The sequence below is a fragment of the Cervus elaphus genome, chromosome 22 (genome assembly GCF_910594005.1).
Source record: "Cervus elaphus chromosome 22, mCerEla1.1, whole genome shotgun sequence".
In the NCBI taxonomy this organism is placed as follows: Eukaryota; Metazoa; Chordata; class Mammalia; order Artiodactyla; family Cervidae; genus Cervus; species Cervus elaphus.
This window is the reverse complement of record NC_057836.1, coordinates 55328973-55348148: the sequence shown is the minus strand read 5'-3', so window position 1 is coordinate 55348148 and position 19176 is coordinate 55328973. Positions and strand designations below refer to the sequence as shown.

The 19176-nt window shown below is 37.5% G+C and overlaps 1 protein-coding gene and 1 pseudogene across 20 annotated transcripts in view; one reads left to right on the top strand and one right to left on the bottom strand.

Moving 5' to 3' along the window:
* Positions 1 to 19176, bottom strand: part of ANKS1B (ankyrin repeat and sterile alpha motif domain containing 1B) — a 1073060-nt gene that overhangs the window by 710438 nt on the left and 343446 nt on the right. The window lies entirely within an intron of this gene.
* On the top strand, positions 5541 to 9691 carry LOC122680651 (annotated as a pseudogene).

Sequence of the window (19176 nt, the reverse complement as noted above, 5' to 3'; positions counted from 1 at the left end):
CCATTGTCAGTGATTCCATCCAACCATTTCTTCCTCTGTCGTCTCCTTCTCCTCCAGTCTTTAATCTTTCCCAGCATCAGGGTCTTTTCAAGTGAGTCAGTTCTTCACATCAGGTGGCCAAAGTATTGGAGTTTCAGCTTCAGCATCAGTCCTTCCAATGAATATTCGGGACTGATTTCCTTTAGGATGGACTGGTTGGATCTCCTTGCAGTCCAAGGGACTCTCAAGAGTCTTCTCCAACACCACAGTTCAAAAGCATCAATTCTTCAGTGCTCAGTTTTCTTTATACTCCTACTCTCACATCCATATATGACTACTAGAAAAATCATAGCCTTGACTAGACGGACCTTTGTTGTCAAAGTAATGCCTCTGCTTTTTAATATGCTGTCTAGGTTGGTCATAGCTTTCCTTCCAAGGAGTAAGTAAGCATCTTTTAATTTCATGGGTGCAATCATCATCTGCAGTGATTTTGGAGCCCAAGAAAATAAAATCTCTCACTGTTTCCAGTGTTTCCCCATATATTTGCCATGAAGTGATGGGACTGGATGCCATGATCTTAGTTTTCTGAATGTTGAGTTTTAAATCAACTTTTTCACTCTCTTCTTTCACTTTCATCAAGAGGCTCTTTAGTTCTTTGCTTTCTGCCATAAGGGTGATGTCATCTGCATATCCGAGGTTACTGATATTTCTCCCAGCAATCATGATGCCAGCTTGTGCTTTATCTAGTCTGGCATTTCACATGATGTACTCTGCATATAAATTAAATAAGCAGGGTGACAATATACAGCCTTGATGTAATCATTTCCCCATCTGGAACCAGTCTGTTGTTCCATGTCCAGTTCTGTTGCTTCTTGACCTGCATACAGATTTCTCAGGAAGCAGGTAAGGTGGCCTGGTATTCTGATCTCTTTAAGAATTTTCCACAGTTTGTTGTGATCCACACAGTCAAAGGCTTTGGCATAGTCAATAAAGCAGAAGTAGATGTTTCCCTGGAATTCTCTTGCTTTTTCGATGATCCAATGGATTGGCAGTTTGATCTCTTGTTCCTCTGCCTTTTCTAAATCCAGGTTGAACATCTGGAAGTTCACAGTTCACATACTATTGAAGCCTGGCTTGGAGAATTTTGAGCATTTCTTTGCTAGCATGTGAGATGAATGCAATTGTGCGGTAGTTTGAACATCGTTTGGCATTGTCTTTCTTTGGGATTGGAATAAACACTGAACCCTTCCAGTCCTGTGGCCACTGCCGAGTTTTCCAAATTTCCTGGCTCATAGTGCAGTCCTTTCACAGCATCATCTTTTAGGATTTGAAATAGCACAACTGGAATCCCATCACCTCCACTAACTTTGTTCATAGTGATGCTTCCTAAGGCCCATTTGACTTCACATTCTAGGATGTCTGGCTCTAGATGAGTTATACACTATCATGATTATCTGGGTCATGAAGATCTTTTTTGTACAGTTCTTCTGTGTATTCTTGCCACCTCTTCTTAATATCTTCTGCTTCTGTTAGGTCCATACCATTTCTGTCTTTTATTGTGCCCATCTTTGCATGAAATGTTTCCTTGGGATCTCTAACTTCTTGAAGAGGTCTCTAGTCTTTCCCATTCTATTGTTTTCCTCTATTTCTTCACATTGATCACTGAGGAAAGCCTTATAACTCCTTGTTATTTTTGGAACTCTGTAGTCAGATGGGTATATCTTTCCTTTTCTCCTTGCCTTTAGTGTCATTTCTTTTCTCAAATATTTGTAAGGTGTCCTCAGGAAGACAAGTCAAAGCTATGGTTTTTCCAGTAGTCACGTATGGATGTTAGAGTTGGACCATAAAGAAGGCTGAGCACCGAAGAATTAATGCTTTTGAACTGTGGTGTTAGAAAAGACTTGAGAGTCCCTTGGACTGCGAGGAAGTCAAGCCAGTCAACCCTAAAGGAAATCAGTTGAATATTCATTGGAAGGACTGAGGCTGAAGCTGAAGCTCTAATACTTTGGCCACTTGATATAAAAAGCCAACTCATTAGAAAAGACCCTGATGCTGGGAAAGATTGAAGGTGGGAGGAGAAGGGGTAAACAGAGGATGAGATGGTTGAATGGCATCACCGATTCAATGGACATGAGTTTGAGCAAATTCTGGGAAATGGTGAAGGACAGGGAAGACTGGCGTGGTGTAGTCCACGGGGTTGCAAAGAATCGGACATGACTGAGCAACTGAACAGCAATAATGCATCAGGAACAATGCAAGACTGCATGTTTCTCTGATGACCAGGCAAAAAAATGTTACAGCTCTGCTGGGAAGTTCTGATTCATCTGCTCTGTTGGCTAGACATTACACCTTCAAATTTCCATTTATTTTGGTCTTTACAAAATTGTCTTAATGGAAAAAATTTCAATTCCCTGGAAGACTGTAAAAAGGAACCTGGAACAGTTCTTTGCTCAAAAAGAAAAAAAAAAATCTGTGTAAGATGGAATTATGAAGTTGCCCAGAAAATGACAGAAGGTAATAGAACGAAACAGTGAATATGTTGTTCAATGAAATTTGTGATGAAAATGAAAAATATGTCTTTTATGTTTACTTAAAAACCAAAGTAACTTTTTTGGCCAACTCAATACATACATAAAAGTATTCACAACTAGGTATAGAGAGCAAGGAGATAAACCTATTAGAAAAATAACTGAGACTTAATGATAAGACAAAGAGCATTACTAAGTTTATAAGAACAAACTGCTAGACTGATGTTAATGTTACAAAGTCATATGTTCCGTTTGATAGGTCTGGTAATAGTGAAGAGTCTGGGGTGACTACTACAACTAGTTTTTGGGTCTTTATTCCTGATGTCAGTGAATGTGTGACTTAAAGGGCCAAAGGCAAGGCAGTCAAAATAAGAAAATACATACTGCTCCTAGGACATTCATCCAGTCACCTAGGTTCGAACTCTTGGAGACATTATTCTTTCTCCTGTTCTGTCACGATTACTGTTACCATAAAGAAGCAGTCATTGAGACAAGTGCTCGGGCCTGGTGCACTGGGAAGACCCAGAGGAATCGGGTGGAGAGGGAGGTGGGAGGGGGGATCGGGATGGGGAATACGTGTAAATCTATGGCTGATTCATATCAATGTATGACAAAACCCACTGAAATGTTGTGAAGTAATTAGCCTCCAACTAATAAAAAAAGAAAAATAAATAAATAAAAAGAAAAGAAAAAAAAGAAGCAGTCATCAACTTTTATAAAATTTGCATTTCATAATAACTCCTAAACCCAGTATTACTTTTCTATTTTCATAATCACCAAACTAGTTCAAACTTCATCAACTCATCCTTCTGTTACTTGAATAGCAGTCTCCCATCTCTAAGTCCATTCCATTTTTACTCAAAGGGTTTCTATCATTTTGAATGATAAAGCATGTTTTTCAAAGTAAAAATTTTTACAAATACCTATATTCTAGTATTAGAATTAATTTAGAAATTTAGGGAGTGTAATAAATAATGTCTTCATCCTCTGCCCAAATTATAGATAGGAGTCTCGGGGTTGACAGATCTTTTCTGAAAAGGGCCAGAGAATAAATATTTTAGGCTTTTGAGACCATATGATTTCTGTTGCGACCACTCAAAGCTGCTGTTGTAGCAATAAAGAGACACACACAAGATGTAAACAGAGGAGCCTGGCCAGATTTGGCCTGCGTGGGTCAGATTTGGCTCAGAGCCTGCAGTTAGCCAAACCATGGATAAAAACTTGGGCAAATGGATTAAAATGTCAACACTGGTGAGCAACAGAGCAGATACTAGAGAACATGGCTTAGGTACAAGACAATATAGGCTTTCTACTAGTACATCCCAGAATTAGACAGACTTAGCCTCAGGTCTCCCAAGCCTGGACAGATAGGATCCCTGCTATTGAACTCAACTACACATACTCTTTGCAGATGAGAAGATCAAAATGAGAATTAGTGATACATGCGCAGTTCCTGTTCCCAAATTTACATATCATATGAACTCTCCTGAGGAATGAGTAGGAGCAGAGAGAAGCCCAGTTACACTGATCAGTGTCTCTCCACATGAGAAGATGAAATACAGAAAAAGAATCCTGCATTCTCTGCCCAGCTCCAGTAGATAAGTTATACTTTTAGAATTTGTTGTTTGAAACAAATGTATGAGCAAAAAGTGACAATAAATTTCCACTTTATTAATCATAGCAAAACATATACATCTGAAAATGATAAAAATGGCTATGGATGTGTAGAACCCATGATTTATATAATCTACAGATAAGCTTCTCAGGTGGCACTAGTGGTAAAGAACCCACCTGTCAATGCAGGAGACTAAGAGATATGGGTTCAATCCCTGGGTCAGGAAGATCCCCTGGAGAAAGCCATGGCAACCCACTCCAGTATTCTTGCCTGGAAAATCCCCATGGACAGAGGAGCCTGGGGGGGGCTACAGTCCATAGTGTTGCAAAGAGTTGGACATGACTGAAGCAACTTAGCCAACCAGTCAGTCACAGACAAGCTTTGCGCCTGTATGAAACTGCAGGCCCTAGTACCTCCATAGCTTGGTCAAGTTTGTGATCTATAGCTTCATGTTGTTGTTGTTTAGTCACTAAGTCACGTCAGACTCTTTGTGACCCCTTGGACTGTAGCCCACCAGGCTCCTCTGTCTATGGGATTTTCCAGGCAAGGATACTAGAGTGAGTTGCCATTTCCTTCTCCAGGGAATCTTCCTGACCCAGAGATTGAACCCGCACCTCCTGCTTTGGCAGGCAGATCCTTTACCACTAAGCCACCAAGGAAACCCCCTATAGCTTCATATCATCCCTAAAAATAGGTGTTATAGCTCCAGACTGTAGCCTTATTAGAGGACAACAATAATCATCCAGTAAATACTTGTTGAATAAAACTATGAATTTTATAACAGCTGTTTTACTTCCTAAGGATTCCAATGCCTCCCCAAGGATATCCTTCTGTTGGAAGCATGGAGTCTTAACCACTGGATCACCAGGGAAGTCCCTGTAATTTAATGTTTTGAAAAATCTGGATGAGCATAAACATTGATGAATAACATAATTATTTAAAATATTGTTGAAGAAGACTGTGGTACAAGTGCAACATGGAAATTTGTACTTCTATCTCCCTTATTAGATGTACATACAGAAGTGAACAACTCAATGAAAAACGCTTGGAGGTTAGGGAAGAGTTCAGAAATATGACTTTGATCCCACATAGGAATTGACATTTCTCACTCACAGAGATTAAAGCAACCATCTCATTGATAGTCATTTCCCTCAAGGGCTATGGGAAAATAAAAGAAGAAAATCATTTGAAAAACAATAATGAATCTACACGCTGACCAAAAAAAAAGCATTGTGTTCTAAGAAATGAGAAATTTGAACCCAAGACTCTTTCACTTATAAAAGATACATTATTAAAACGTTCTATTAATACACATTCAAGGCTGTGAACCTATCATTTCTACACACAGTAATTAAATCTCAATTTTTTTGTACTAACAAAGCTGTAGATTTTTTACATCTGCTTTGCCAGAGAATCACATGTCAGAAAAGTAAGTTAATACAATAAACATCTTGGAATATCTTTAGAATTAAAAAAAAAAACTTTCCTTTTCCTCTCTTTCTTCTAAATTAATGTGATTTAGGAAGCCTCATAATACTATTTAGCTTTTGATGGTATTAGACCCTGTTTTTAAAATCCAATACAACTATTAATTTACTTTTTATGATCACATGCCTGGTACAAGAAGGTTAAGAAGAAACAGTTAGTTAAAAAAGATGTCAAAATAAAAATCTGCCATACATCTGCTTTTTCATTACCCTCATTAACATTACTCTACCATCATCTTGACAAAACAGAGCAGCAATATTTGTATCTTTTGAAACTCATTTATTCCCTTACTCCACAGATTCAGTCCACCACCAAATCCTATGACTGATCTACCCTTGCATTTCTACCCTTGTGTTTCTATGTCAATGGATGCCATGTTAAGACATATTAAGACATGCCTTGGCATCACACATGTACATTGTTGGCACTGCCATTAAACTCATCTACCTTCTTGTACAGCTTCACTTCTTTTCACTCTACATAAAACCATTAGAATAATCTTCAAACATCATTATTCTCACATTACTCATGGTCAATGAACTCAAGTACTTCCAAATAGTTTAACTCAAAATAAAACTTTTTAGTTTCCCCTTTAGCTTACCAATCTTACCTACTTTATTTCACCTTTCAGTAAACTCCTTGCCAGTACTCTGCTTTATCTGAGTTTATCTGCTTATTGGTTCAGCTTAACACTAAATTTAAGCATGACTTAATCTTAGGCTCTTCTAGGCCAGGAAGAAGCATTTCTAGAAGAAATAAATATCTCTGAAAATCTATTCCACCATAAAAGCAACAAGAATATTCACAAAAAAATGTTTAAAATAAATTTTCTGAGAAATCTGGAAATTAACCAAAATGTGCAGCTATTTGTGTAGAATTTATTCCACATTTGAAGGAAAAAAATTAATCGACATATCCAAAAAGTTCAACAAACTTCATGAAAGATAAATTTAAAGAGATCTACACATAGACACATAGTCAAAGTGTTGAATAACAAAGACAGACTCATGAGACATCAACTAGAGAAAAATGATTCATCTTGTAGAAGGGATCCACAGTAAGATTAATAGCTAACTTTTAGAAATCACGGAGTCCAGAGGCAATGAGTTGAAACATTCAAAATGCTGGAAGAAAAAAAATGTCAACCAAGAATCCTATATTCAGTAAAACTATACTTCAGAAAATCAAGATATTTAAGACATTTCCAGATAAACAAAAATTTAGAGAAGTGCTATTAGCTGCGTCCTTAAAAAAAAAAAAGTCCATGAACGTGCTAGGTCGCTTCAGTCATGGACATGTCAGTAGTCATGTGTGGGTGTGAGAGTGGACCATAAAGAAAGCTGAGCACGGAAGAATTGATGCTTTTGAACTGTGGTGTTGGAGAAGACTCTTGAGAGTCCCTTGGACTGCAAGGACATCCAACCAGTCCATCCTAAAGGAGATCAGTCCTGGGTGTTCATTGGAAGGACTGATGGCTGTTGAAGCTGAAACTCCAATACTTTGGCCACCTGATGCAAAGATCTGACTCTTTTGAAAAGACCATGATGCTGGGAAAGATTGAGGGCAGGAGGAGAAGCAGACAACAGAGGATGAGATGGCTGGATGGCATCACCGACTCAATGGACAAGAGTTTGGGTAAACTCCGGGAGTTGGTGATGGACAGGGAGGCCTGGCATGCTGCAGTTCATGGGGTTGTAAAAAGTCAGACATAACTGAGCGACTGAACTGAACTGAACTGATTAACTATAATGACCCACTAAGAAAATAGCAACAATAACAAAAATAATGCAAGGAGCTCCAAGGGAATTAAAATGGTAAACTAGAAAATATATCTTTAACACAAAGGAAAAGAAAAAATGAGAAAAAGAAAGAAAAAGGATATAATACACAGCAAAGAAAGAATAAAATGCTTCCATTTTATTAAGGACATTAAGTCCTACTTTACTGGTAATTATATTAATTGTAAGTGTACACAGCACTGCAAACCAAAGGCAAAGATTGGTAGGATAGTTTTTTTTTGTTTGTTTTTTAATAATCCAGTTACATAGCATCTACAAGAGAAATGTTTTATATTCTAGGGCACTAATAGATTTAATGTAAAAAGATAGAGAAGGATAGATATACCATAAGAACAATAACCCAAACAAATATAAAGTGAGTATGCTAACACTGAACAAAAGAAGCTTTAAGACAGAAATTGTTACTAGAGATTTAAAATAGAACATGTTATAAATTTATAAAGCTAAAATGGTCAATCCATTAGGAGAACAAAACATATAAACACACATGCACTTAAGAGAGTCCTAAAACACGAGACAAAAACTGACAGAACTGAAGGGGAAGATACACAATTCAACAATAAAAATTGGTGAATTGAATATTCCACTTTTAATAATGAATAGAACAATTAGGCAGAAGATCAAGAAGTAAAAAGAAGACTTGAACCGCACCATAAATCAACTAGATCTAACAGATGTCTAGCTATAGGGCATTCTACCAAATGCACAGTATTCTTAAGTGGACATGGAACATTCTCCAGAATAAACTGCATGTTAGACCACAAAATAAGTACCATAAATTTGAAAGGAATGAAGTCATATGAAATATATTCTCTGATCACAGAATAATAAAATTAGAAATTAATAAAAGAAGGAACTTGGGAGAAGCAGCATGTGTTGGTGGAGGAGGCCATGGCAACTGGGACCTAGAGATGAAAGCTCATGAGATTCGGGGAGAATTAGCAGCAAGATAAAAGTAAAGATGCTGAGTCTGAACCCAGACAACTACATCTGTGAAACCAAGTTGGACTTACAAAGAGTACCAAGAAACCATGAGCCTACTTTACAACATTTTGAGGTCCCACAGGAATATGTAAGAGCTTTAAATGATACCAAACTGGAGCAGGTATTTGCAAAACCATTCCTTGCTTCCCTGGACGGTCACTGAGATGGAGTCAGTTGCTGGGCAAAGCATCCAGAGAGTCTGGCTAATATCCTTTCTAGGGCATGTGATGGAGATAGGTTAAAATTTGGAACTTCACTAGATGAAAATATATTAGTACAATACAAGCACATAAAGGTCTTTTTGTACAGGGAGTAGGTACTCACTGTTGTGGGACTTCATTTTTTTACCGTTGATGATGACAAAACTGCCAAGCAATGGAAAATGGATGGACCAAGTTATGGAGAAGAGGAGGAACCACTGCCTACAATACTAGGAAAGATAGCATATACAGGAATTGATCATCACTGGAAAAAAGCTGTTTTGCCAAATGTGGACAGCAAGTAGACACTTGGGATGAACAAAGAACCAATCCTATATGTTCAATGACTTGAGGATTTGACCGTATAAGCAGTGTTAAATTTAACCCAACTGAAACACTTCTCTTGTGAAGTTGTTCTGATAGGAATATAGCACTATATGATATGAGGAAAGCTACTCCTCTGAAAAAGATCATCTTAGATATGAGAACAAATACAATTTTTTGGAACCCTTTGGAAGCTTTTGTTTTTACTGCAGCAAAAATTACAGCTTATATACTTTTGATATGCACGCACTGGACATTCTTATAATGGTACATATGCATCATGTGTCTGCAGTACTTGATGTGGGTTACTCACCCACTGGGAAAGAGTTTGCGTCTGCTAGTTTTGACAAATCTATTCAAATCCTTCCTGTGGACAAAAATAGAAATGAGGAAGTCTATCACACAAAGGGAACACAACATGTTATCTGTGTGAAATGGACTTCTGACAGCAAGTACATTATGTGTGGATCTGATGAAATGAACACTCATCTGTGGATAGCTAATGCTCCTGAAAAGTTAGGTGCTTACATCATGAGAGAAAGCAGCCACAGATTATAACTAGAAGTTAAAGGAGAAACTTCAACATCATCCTCCCATAAAACGTATCTCTCATCACCAACATCTACCAAAACTGTCTCCAGCCAGATTCAGGAACAGCACATCATGAAAGAAGCTCATTGACGAAAGGAACTGAATTGTATCAAACACAGCAAGCCTGGATCTGTGCAGATTATGTCAGATGAGAAGAAATACACAGTGGCAGTTGTGAAATAATATTTGGTATTCTTCAATACTAATGTATAATGATTTGCTATGTTTTGAATTGTGGACTCTATTAATAAAAGTACTGTCCCTAGTATAACAATGAATGTTTCATGCATCAAGCTTAGTTGTTGCACATTTTTGCTATCCTGAAAAGTTGTCTTTAAAGGTGACCTGGTTGATAAGACTATCCAACATTTCATTCTTGATCTTTTTTTCTTCATTGAAGAATACAGTATTTACAAACTAGCCTATTTTTTGCTGTTAGAAAGTGCACATATATTAATATTTTCCCTTTGACTTGTTAACTTGGACACTCTACAATTAAATGCATTTACATTTAAGACCAAACATCTCTTTTGTTACATTGAATATTACCTTGGATAATTATTGCAATGATTCTTCCTAGGATTTCATATGACACATAGAAGAAATATATCGGAATTTTTTTCAATTGTATTTATTTTCTGTGCAGTTTTCAAAAATGCATTTTCAAAAGTCCTTCCTCAGGATAAAAAGCCTGCTATTTTAACCCTTCCTCTGCAAAACAATTTCCAGTTATTAGACTACTCTTGTAGCTCTCCTCTGAGCCGCAGGAAAATTATCTATCTCTTTGTTTATGTGGCTCCATTTATCATCGGGTAAACTTACTGGAAATGAGAAAGAAGATTACTGTAATTCATAGAACTACTGATATACTCCTAAAATACTGCTAATTGCATAAGACATTTTAATTACTTGATCATTTCTTTTCAAAAGCACAAAAATAGGTTCCTTTAACGCATCCATCGGCTAGCCCTATTTCTATATCTGAGAAACCAAGAGAACTTCTTGCTTTTCTTTTCTATCTCCCAGGTTAAAGTGTTATAGCACATACCTAACTTCTGAGTACAGCAAATATATTCAACATTCAACCAACATTTATTGATTCCTTTATTTCATAAGGGATAAAGCAAGCCTAGAACTTTTCCTTTATTTTACTTCTTGAATTTTTCCCTTTAGGACATAAGAACCCCAAAGGGAAGAAAAATACAGAAAATACTCCCTTGAATTATTCAAATAACCACTTCAAGCCTTTCTCTCTGTGTATTCCTTGGTGGGCACCTTATAGGGTTGGATGAGTTTTGGTTGTTCAGATGACTTACTGTTTCGAGGCAAAGGAATAAGTGGACTATTAAAGGTTGCTTGCTGTTTGGTGTCAGAACTAAACCTAAGTTGTCTATTCTTGCATCTAAGTTTGTCCTTTTGCCATTTAGCTTTTTAACTTTAAGCAAATCACCCAACCACTAAACATTATTTTCTAAATCGTAGTGATGTAATATAATAAAACCTACATCAAAGGACTCTTTTGAGGATTACATGAGTTAACACATGAAAAAAATGCACATTACTGTTCAGTCATTCCTTCTGTTTTTTATTTTCTTTTGATATAAAATAAAAGCTCTAACCTTAAGAAGTTTTTCTGCCCAGAGAAATGACCACGATTTTATACGTGAACAACAAGAGCATCAAAAACCCAGGGAGAACATGGGAACCAAAGGGAACACCCAGAGGTGCTGCGTGTGATTGTGAGACGCCAGGTCCAGGAGGCAACTGGAGACTGAAATTCTAGCCTGAACACTGTAACCAAGCAATAGTTCTGTCTGGGGGCTGAATCTACCCAAGGTGGGATGCTCTTTTCTAATCTGTTCAAAGGCTTTATAGGAGGCAGTGGGTGACTCTGAAAGAACATCCCTAGGAGACAGAATACGAGTACTCAACTGAATGGCAAAGAGCCTTTCATGTTCATTGTACTAACATTTCGGTCTTAAATGTTTAGTGAATTGAACTAAGTGTTACTGAGTAATGAATCATCCCCAAGTTCTATGTACACTAAAAAAAAATCTGTTGGAAATAGACCGTTTAAATATTCCAAACTATCAAGTATTTTTTTCTTTTTCACTTAACATATATCTCAGAATTATTAATACATTCCAGATAAGTAGTCTTTAAAGGTAGAAGGTAAAGAGGTTATGCTGTATTTACTATAGTTTCACTTCATGTAAAACAAATAAGGAAATGCAAAAAATGTTTGTACGAGAGTTGGCTTTGTTTTTGAGCTCTGCTTTTATGCCTTTCTCTGATGTTTTCTTTATTTTCCATTTATTTTTATTAGTTGGAGGCTAATTACTTTACAATATTGTAGTGGTTTTTGCCATACATTGACATGAATAAGCCATGGATTTACATGTATTCCCCATCCTGAACCCCCCTCCCACTTCCCTCCCCATCCCATCCCTCTGGGTCATCCCAGTGATGTTTTCTTATGCTGCAAATAACTCTTACAATTATAGTTAAGTGAATTGTATAAACCTATAACAACAAGATTTGACTTATATAATATAACCAAACAAAAATATCAGACTGTGCTGACCAGTGCAGAACAATAGTGAATTTCTATTGCTTAGCTAAAACAATTGGTCTAGCATTTCCTAATTTGTGTTCAGTCTCCTTAAAGATAAACATGAAATATACAAAATCATACCATTAAAGTTTGTTCCACTGACTTTAACTAAATAACATCTAGAAATTTTGCTGTCACTCTCTAGCTGAAGAAAGCAATATTTCCTTGGCATGAAATGTCAAATCCAAATTCCTCTGCTGGTCTTGGAAGATTCTCCACCAAATGACCCTTTCCCTCACATCACTTTTTACCATTTTGCTAATTCCAATAAATTAGCAATTAGGTGCTCAAAAAATATCTATGGGAAAAAGAGAAAAAGGGGGACAGGAATATGAATGTGTTTTTTAGAAGCAAAAGGAACTTACTCTCCATTCCACAAAATATCATTCCCATCTCTGACAAGCATATCAATACGAATCTTATCATTATTGACACAGTCTTTCAGATATTAACTTCTTTGAGAACATAAATCTTCTTGGAGGGTCAGTATCAATAAGGCAATTTATTCATCAGTGCTCTCCAATGAAGAAATTTTGGAGCCAGAACAAGAGTAGGTAGTAGATATGTGAAAATTAAAAGCAATACAGAAAGTAATGCTCTGGGAAAGATCGTGCTCTTTGCCTTTGTCCTTGTTAAATATATGTATTTCCTTGGTGAGACATTCAACAATTATTAGCTCCCATACATACTAGAGATATGATTACTAGAAGCTGAAAAAAGCATTCATTCTACAAATATTGAGTTCCTATTACATGCTAAGTTACGTAAGTATAGGGGAACAAATGGTCTGGCTAGGACTTTAAACACTAAATAAAATCATTTCAACTGTGAGAGTATAATACTGGAGAACTGCCAAGAGAACATACAAGGGAGAAATACAACAGTGGGGAAATGGAGAAGAAGTCATTAATAGGCAGCAATTTTCTTATCTTTTAACCAGACATTGTTCACAATTATATCTCATCTAGCAACTAGAATCCTTCAATCCTTGCTTAAAATGCCCTTGAAAAATTGATGCTTTCGAACTATGATGTTGGAGAAGACTCTTGAGAGTCCCTTGGACTGCAAGGAGATCCAACCAGTCCATTCTAAAGGAGATCAGTCCTGGGTGTTCATTGGAAGGACTGATGCTGAAGCTGAAACTCCAATACTTTGGCCACCTCATGCAAAGAGTTGACTCATTGGAAAAGAGCCTGATGCTGGGAGGGATTGGGGGCAGGAGGAGAAGGGGACGACAGAAGATGAGATGGCTGGATGGCATCACCGACTCAATGGGCATGAGTTTGGGTAAACTCCAGAAATTGGTGATGGACAGGGAGGCCTGGCGTGCTGCGATTCATGGGGTCGCAGAGTCGGACACAACTGAGCGACTGAACTGAACTGAACCCCAACTATTTCTTTCTCTCTTTTCCCCCATCAGTAACTTAGTTTTCAGTTCACAAATAAATTACAAGATGCTTATATCCAAACTGAGCTATATAATCTATAAAATAATAAAAAATATAAAATCCAGATTTACTGGACATATTAGAAGGAAATTTATAGTAGAAAAATCATTCAAATAAAAAGATACCATCCCATAGTTGAACATGAATCTTTCAAGAAAAACCACATGTAAATTTTCAGCAACTTTAGTGCCACAGTCATTATGTTAACAAACACTTACTATTAGGATGTGAAATAGAGTTAATTAAAGGTTGTTTTATAAAATATTCTGAAAACATAATTCAGGGTTGTGTTCAGTCTTCCAAACTAGACCATTTTCTTCAAGATTCTGAAAACTTTATATCATTTATATAACTAATATATAATATTACGGGTGACAAAAAGCCTATACCATTGTTATTCTTGTTATATTCATAATTATAAGGACAGGAAAGGCTACCCCATGGACTGAAGCCTGCCAGGCTCCTCTGTCCATGGGGATTCTCCAGGCAAGAATACTGGAGTGGGTTGCCATACCCTCTAACTTGTCTAAATTCTTAGACAAAATAATTTTAACAAATAACAGCCAGCAGAAAGAATCAACACATCCAATTTTGCTTCCACTTGTTCCAAAGAAAATAATTATCTTCAAACTGAAAAAAGAATATCATTTAATATAAAGAAGAACTGAAACTCAAGATAGGTCACACAATAGTTAGAGAATATCATCCAGATGAATGAAGTCCAAGTCTCCAGCCCATGTATGATATACCTCAGGACCAACTAAAAGAACTTAAACATGCTCATTGCTGTTAATGTCTTCTGTAATTCTTCAGATATCACAGTGAGAACAACAGATGACAGAAGACTATGCTTAGTTGCTCAGTCATGTCCAACTCTCTGCGACCCCATGGGCTCTAGCCCCCCAGGCTCCTCTGTCCATGGGGATTCTCCAGGCAAGAATCCTGGAGTGGGTAGCTGTGCCCTCCTCCAGAGGTCTTCCCAACCCAGAGACAGAACCCAGGTCTCCCACATGGCAGGAGGATTCTTTACCATCTGAGCCACCAGGGAAGCCTGAGAATGGGCAAGTCTTTATTCCAATTTTTAAAACAGAAATTGAGACAAAAGAGTAGGAAGTTTGATACCAGTCCCTGCCAAAATTCTTTGAGTTAAGCAGATGATTTTAAGGTCTTAGTGAATAAACAGGTATTCATAAAAATGGAATTTGCTAAATTAAGATATGCTAAGTTACTTCCTTCTTCCTCCCTCCCTTCCTACCTCCTTCTCTCTCCCTTCCCTCTTTCTTTCATTCCTATCTTCCTTTATTTTTGTTATTCAACAAGGGCCTGTCTGACAACTCTAGGGATGCTTTATATATACTGACAAAACAAAGTGTTGCAAAACCAAAGTGTCTGACAAAGAATTTTGTGAACAAGATGAAGAAATCGAGGTTAGTAATAGCAATTAGATTTTTAAAAAATACTTGGCATGAAGAACATGCGATTAATTAGATCTCCAGGAGTTCCCACAGTGCTCTGTTCACCGAGCTTCCTGTGTAACACTTCTATCAATGTCTCCATAAAATGATATGAGTCATAGACATGCTGGTTACATAAAGCAGTGGAAGGATAACCAGCACTTACATGAAATCACCAGCAGTGCTAGCTCAAAATTCATACTCCCATCTTCTCCCTGGATTTACTTAATCAAAATTGAGGAGTTGGGTACAAATCTGTGTTTTTAAGAAGCACTGCTGTTGCTGTTCAGTTGCGTTCGACTCTTTGCAACCCCACCGACTGCAGCACGCCAGGCTCCCCTGTTCTTCGCCATCTCCCAGAGCTTGATCAAACTCATGTCCATCGAGTTGGTAATGCCATCCAAATATCTTGTCCTCCGTCAACCCCTTCTCCTACTGCCTCCAAACCCTCTCAGCATCAGGGTCTTTTCTAATGAGTCGGCTCTTCGCATCAGGTGACCAAAGATTGGAGCAACAGCTTCAGCATCAGTCCTTCCAATGAATGAATATTCAGAACTGATTTCCTTTAGGATTGACTGGCTGGATCTCCTTGCAGTCCAAGGGATTCTCAAGAGCCTTCTCCAACACCTCAGTTCAAAACATCAATTTTTGGCGTTCAGCCTTCTTTATGGTCCAATTCTCACATCCATACATGACTACTGGAAAAACCATAGCTTTGATGGACCTTTGTTGGCAAAGTAATGTCTCTGCTTTTTAATATGCTTTCTAGGTTGATCAGAGCTTTTCTTCCAAGGACCAAGCATCTTTTAATTTCATGGCTGCAGTCACCATCTGCAGTGATTTTGGAGCCCAAGAAAATAGTCTCTCACTGTTTCCATTGTTTCCCCATCTATTTGCCATGGAGTGATGGGACCGGATACCATAATCTTTGTTTTCTGAATGTTGAGTTTTAAGCCAACTTTTTCACTCTCCTCTTTCACCTTCATCAAGAGGCTCTTTAGTTCTTCTTCACTTTCTGCCATAAGGTTGGTGTCATCTGCATAACTGAGATTATGGATATTTCTCCCAGCAATCTTGATTCCAGCTTGGACTTCATCCATCCCAGAATTTTGAATGATGTACTGTGCATGTAAGTTAAATAAGTAGGGTGACAATATACAGCCTTGATGTACTCCTTTCCCAATTTGGAACCACTCCATTGTGCCATGTCTGATTTTAACTAGTGCATCTTGACCGGCAAACAGGTTTCTCTAGAGGCAGGTAAGGTGGTCTGGTATTCTCATTTCTTGACGAATTTTCCACAGTTTGTTGTGATCCACACAGACAAAGGCTTTAGCATAGTCAATGAAGCAGATGTTTTTCTGGAATTCTCTTGCTTTTTCTATGATCCCATAGATGTTGGCAATTTGATCTCTGGTTCCTCTGCCTTTCTGAAATCCAGGTTTAACATCTGGAAGTTCTTGGTTCACGTACTATTGAACTCTAGCTTACAGAAATTTGAGAATTACTTTGCTAACATGTAAAATGAGTGTAACTGTGCAGTAGTTTGAACATTCTTTGGCACTGCATTTCTTTGGGATTGGAATGAAAACTAACCTTTTCTAGTCCTGTGGCCACTGCTGAGCTTTACAAATTTGCTAGCATATTGAATGCAGCACTTTCACAGCATCCTCTTTTAGGGTTTGAAATAGCTCAAATGGAATTTCATCACCTCCATTAGCTTTGCTCGTAGTGATGTTTCCTAAGGGCCACTTGACTTCTCACTCCAGGATGTCTGGCTCTGGGTGAGTGATCACACCATCATGAATGTCTGAGTCATACTACACTTGATCTTAGCCAAAAGGCTGAGAAGTGATGATTGTCTGAGTCATGAAGATCTTTTTTGTATAGTTCTTCTCTGTACTGTTGCCACCTCTTCTTACTATCTTCTGCTTCTGTTAGGTCCCTACCATTTCTGTCCTTTATTGTGCCCATCTTTGCATGAAATGTTCCCTTGGTATCTCTAATTTTCTTGGAGAGATCGCTAGTGTTTTCCCCCACTCTATTGTTTTCCTCTATCTCTTTGCATTGATCACTTAGGAAGTCTTTTTTCTCTCTTCTTGCTATTCTTTGGAACTCTGCATTCAGATAGCTATATCTTTCCTTTTCTCCTTTTCCTTTCACTTCTCTTCTTTTCTTTGCTATTTGTAAGGCCTCCTCAGACAACCACTTTGTCTTTCTTTTTCTTAGGGATGGTTTTGATCACTGCCTCCTGTACAATGTTAGGAACCTCTGTCCATAGTTATTCAGGCACTCTGTCTATCATAACAAGCATTATCATTACTAATTTGCACTCTTAGTTCTAAGAACCTTCACCATTGAGATATGTTCTCTACTCCCAATTACTAACCTCATGTATATAGGAGCCCAAATGAAAAAAAAACAAATATTAAGAATAAAGCTTCTTAGAGAAGTCTTTAAAAGCTCTCAAAGATCCAGGAAATTTTCTTTACTGTGCAGTCCCCTTTAGTCTTGCTACTTGTCCTTGATTATCCTACTCAGCTGAGTTCCTTGATTTGATTTTATTCAGAAGGTCCCCTCTATCCTAAGGATTATTTTTTTTTTTTTATTCTTCCACAGCTTTTAGATTATTTTTTAATGACAACAAAAAAGATGGCATTCTATTTCAGGCTCCACTCAACACCAAATTAACCTAATCTAAGCATCCTAGCCCCGTGGGGGCACCTGACAATAGATATGGGAGCTAGTAATTATTGATACCATCCTCAGTGGTATTAAAAAAAAAAACACTTAAAACACATGATTTTGGATTACTTCTTTCATTTCATTCTCACCATTTCTACCCCACCTCTGTCAACATTCATTTCAGCTATATAAAAATAGTTTGCAGTTCTTCAATTGCAGCTTTATGCTCATCAATGTCATATCATCAAAAAAATCTTTCCTAAAATCTACAAGTCCCTTCTCCATGACGAGACTAATTTATATCTGTAGTTCTTTGGTGCCATCTGCCTCCATCAAAGCACTTTTCACAGTGAAATATGATCTTCACTAAAAAGTAAACTCCTTCATACAGGAAACTGTGCTTCTGATGTATCCCCATTCAAAGCACAAGGCCATATTCTTAGGATATGCTTACTACAAGTTAGAGGGATAGGTAGTTGGATGTTTGGAATCTGTAGGCACTCACCTCACAGGTGGCAGTGTCTGGGACAGGAAGAAAAAAACTTCAAAAAAGTGATGATATCTGAGGTACATCTTGAAGTGATGGAGAAACTAAAGTGGAAGGGCAGATATTTCTCTCCATCACAATAGCCAATAACATTTTTTTGCATCATGAAACTCTCTGAGCTGCATGACAAGAATTTCCTAATGAGTCTTACTCTATCCAGTAAGTTCTATCTCTTAACCATTTTTCTACGCAGTCTTACTGAAATGAAAATCTGAATATGCCCTGCTTCTTAATGTAGTTTGCAAGGTTATTCATAATCTGGCTACTGCTTAACTCTCTTGATTTAATAGTCAGCCCTCCCCAGCTGGAACACTGCGTTCTAATCACATATTAATAACTCCTGGCCAATGCCAAGCTTGTTCTTTTATCTGTGGACTTTTGCACCAAGAATACTCATTCTTTTATTTTTGTCTGAATAACTCCTAATGCTCCTCCAGGGCTCAGTTTCTATAGGACTGTTTTGCATCGTTGTCTTGGGAATGGCTAGATCAGGTCACCTACCATGTACTCTTACAATGCCTTGCATTTATTGTTGCTTTAATGAAGTAATTATCTGTGAAATATCTATCTTCCCAAGATATTACAAACTGCAAAAGAGCAAGGAACTGATTTTTTTTTTCATTACTGCTTCCTCAATGTCTATCATAGTGTCTGGCACATAATAAAGCTCTCACTAAATGTATATGAAACAACAAATACATGATGGATTGAATGAACATGACACCTGCAGTTTAACCACTCACTAGTTCTTCTCACACGCATTTCAAATGCTCTGTCATATAAGATACTGTATTTCCCTAAAGCTATATCTTGGAATTGCATTATAGAACAATGATTGAGTACCAAAAAATCACATCTATGAATAACAACATGTCACAAAATCAAACTCTCAAAAGCTGTAAACATTTATCAACATTTAG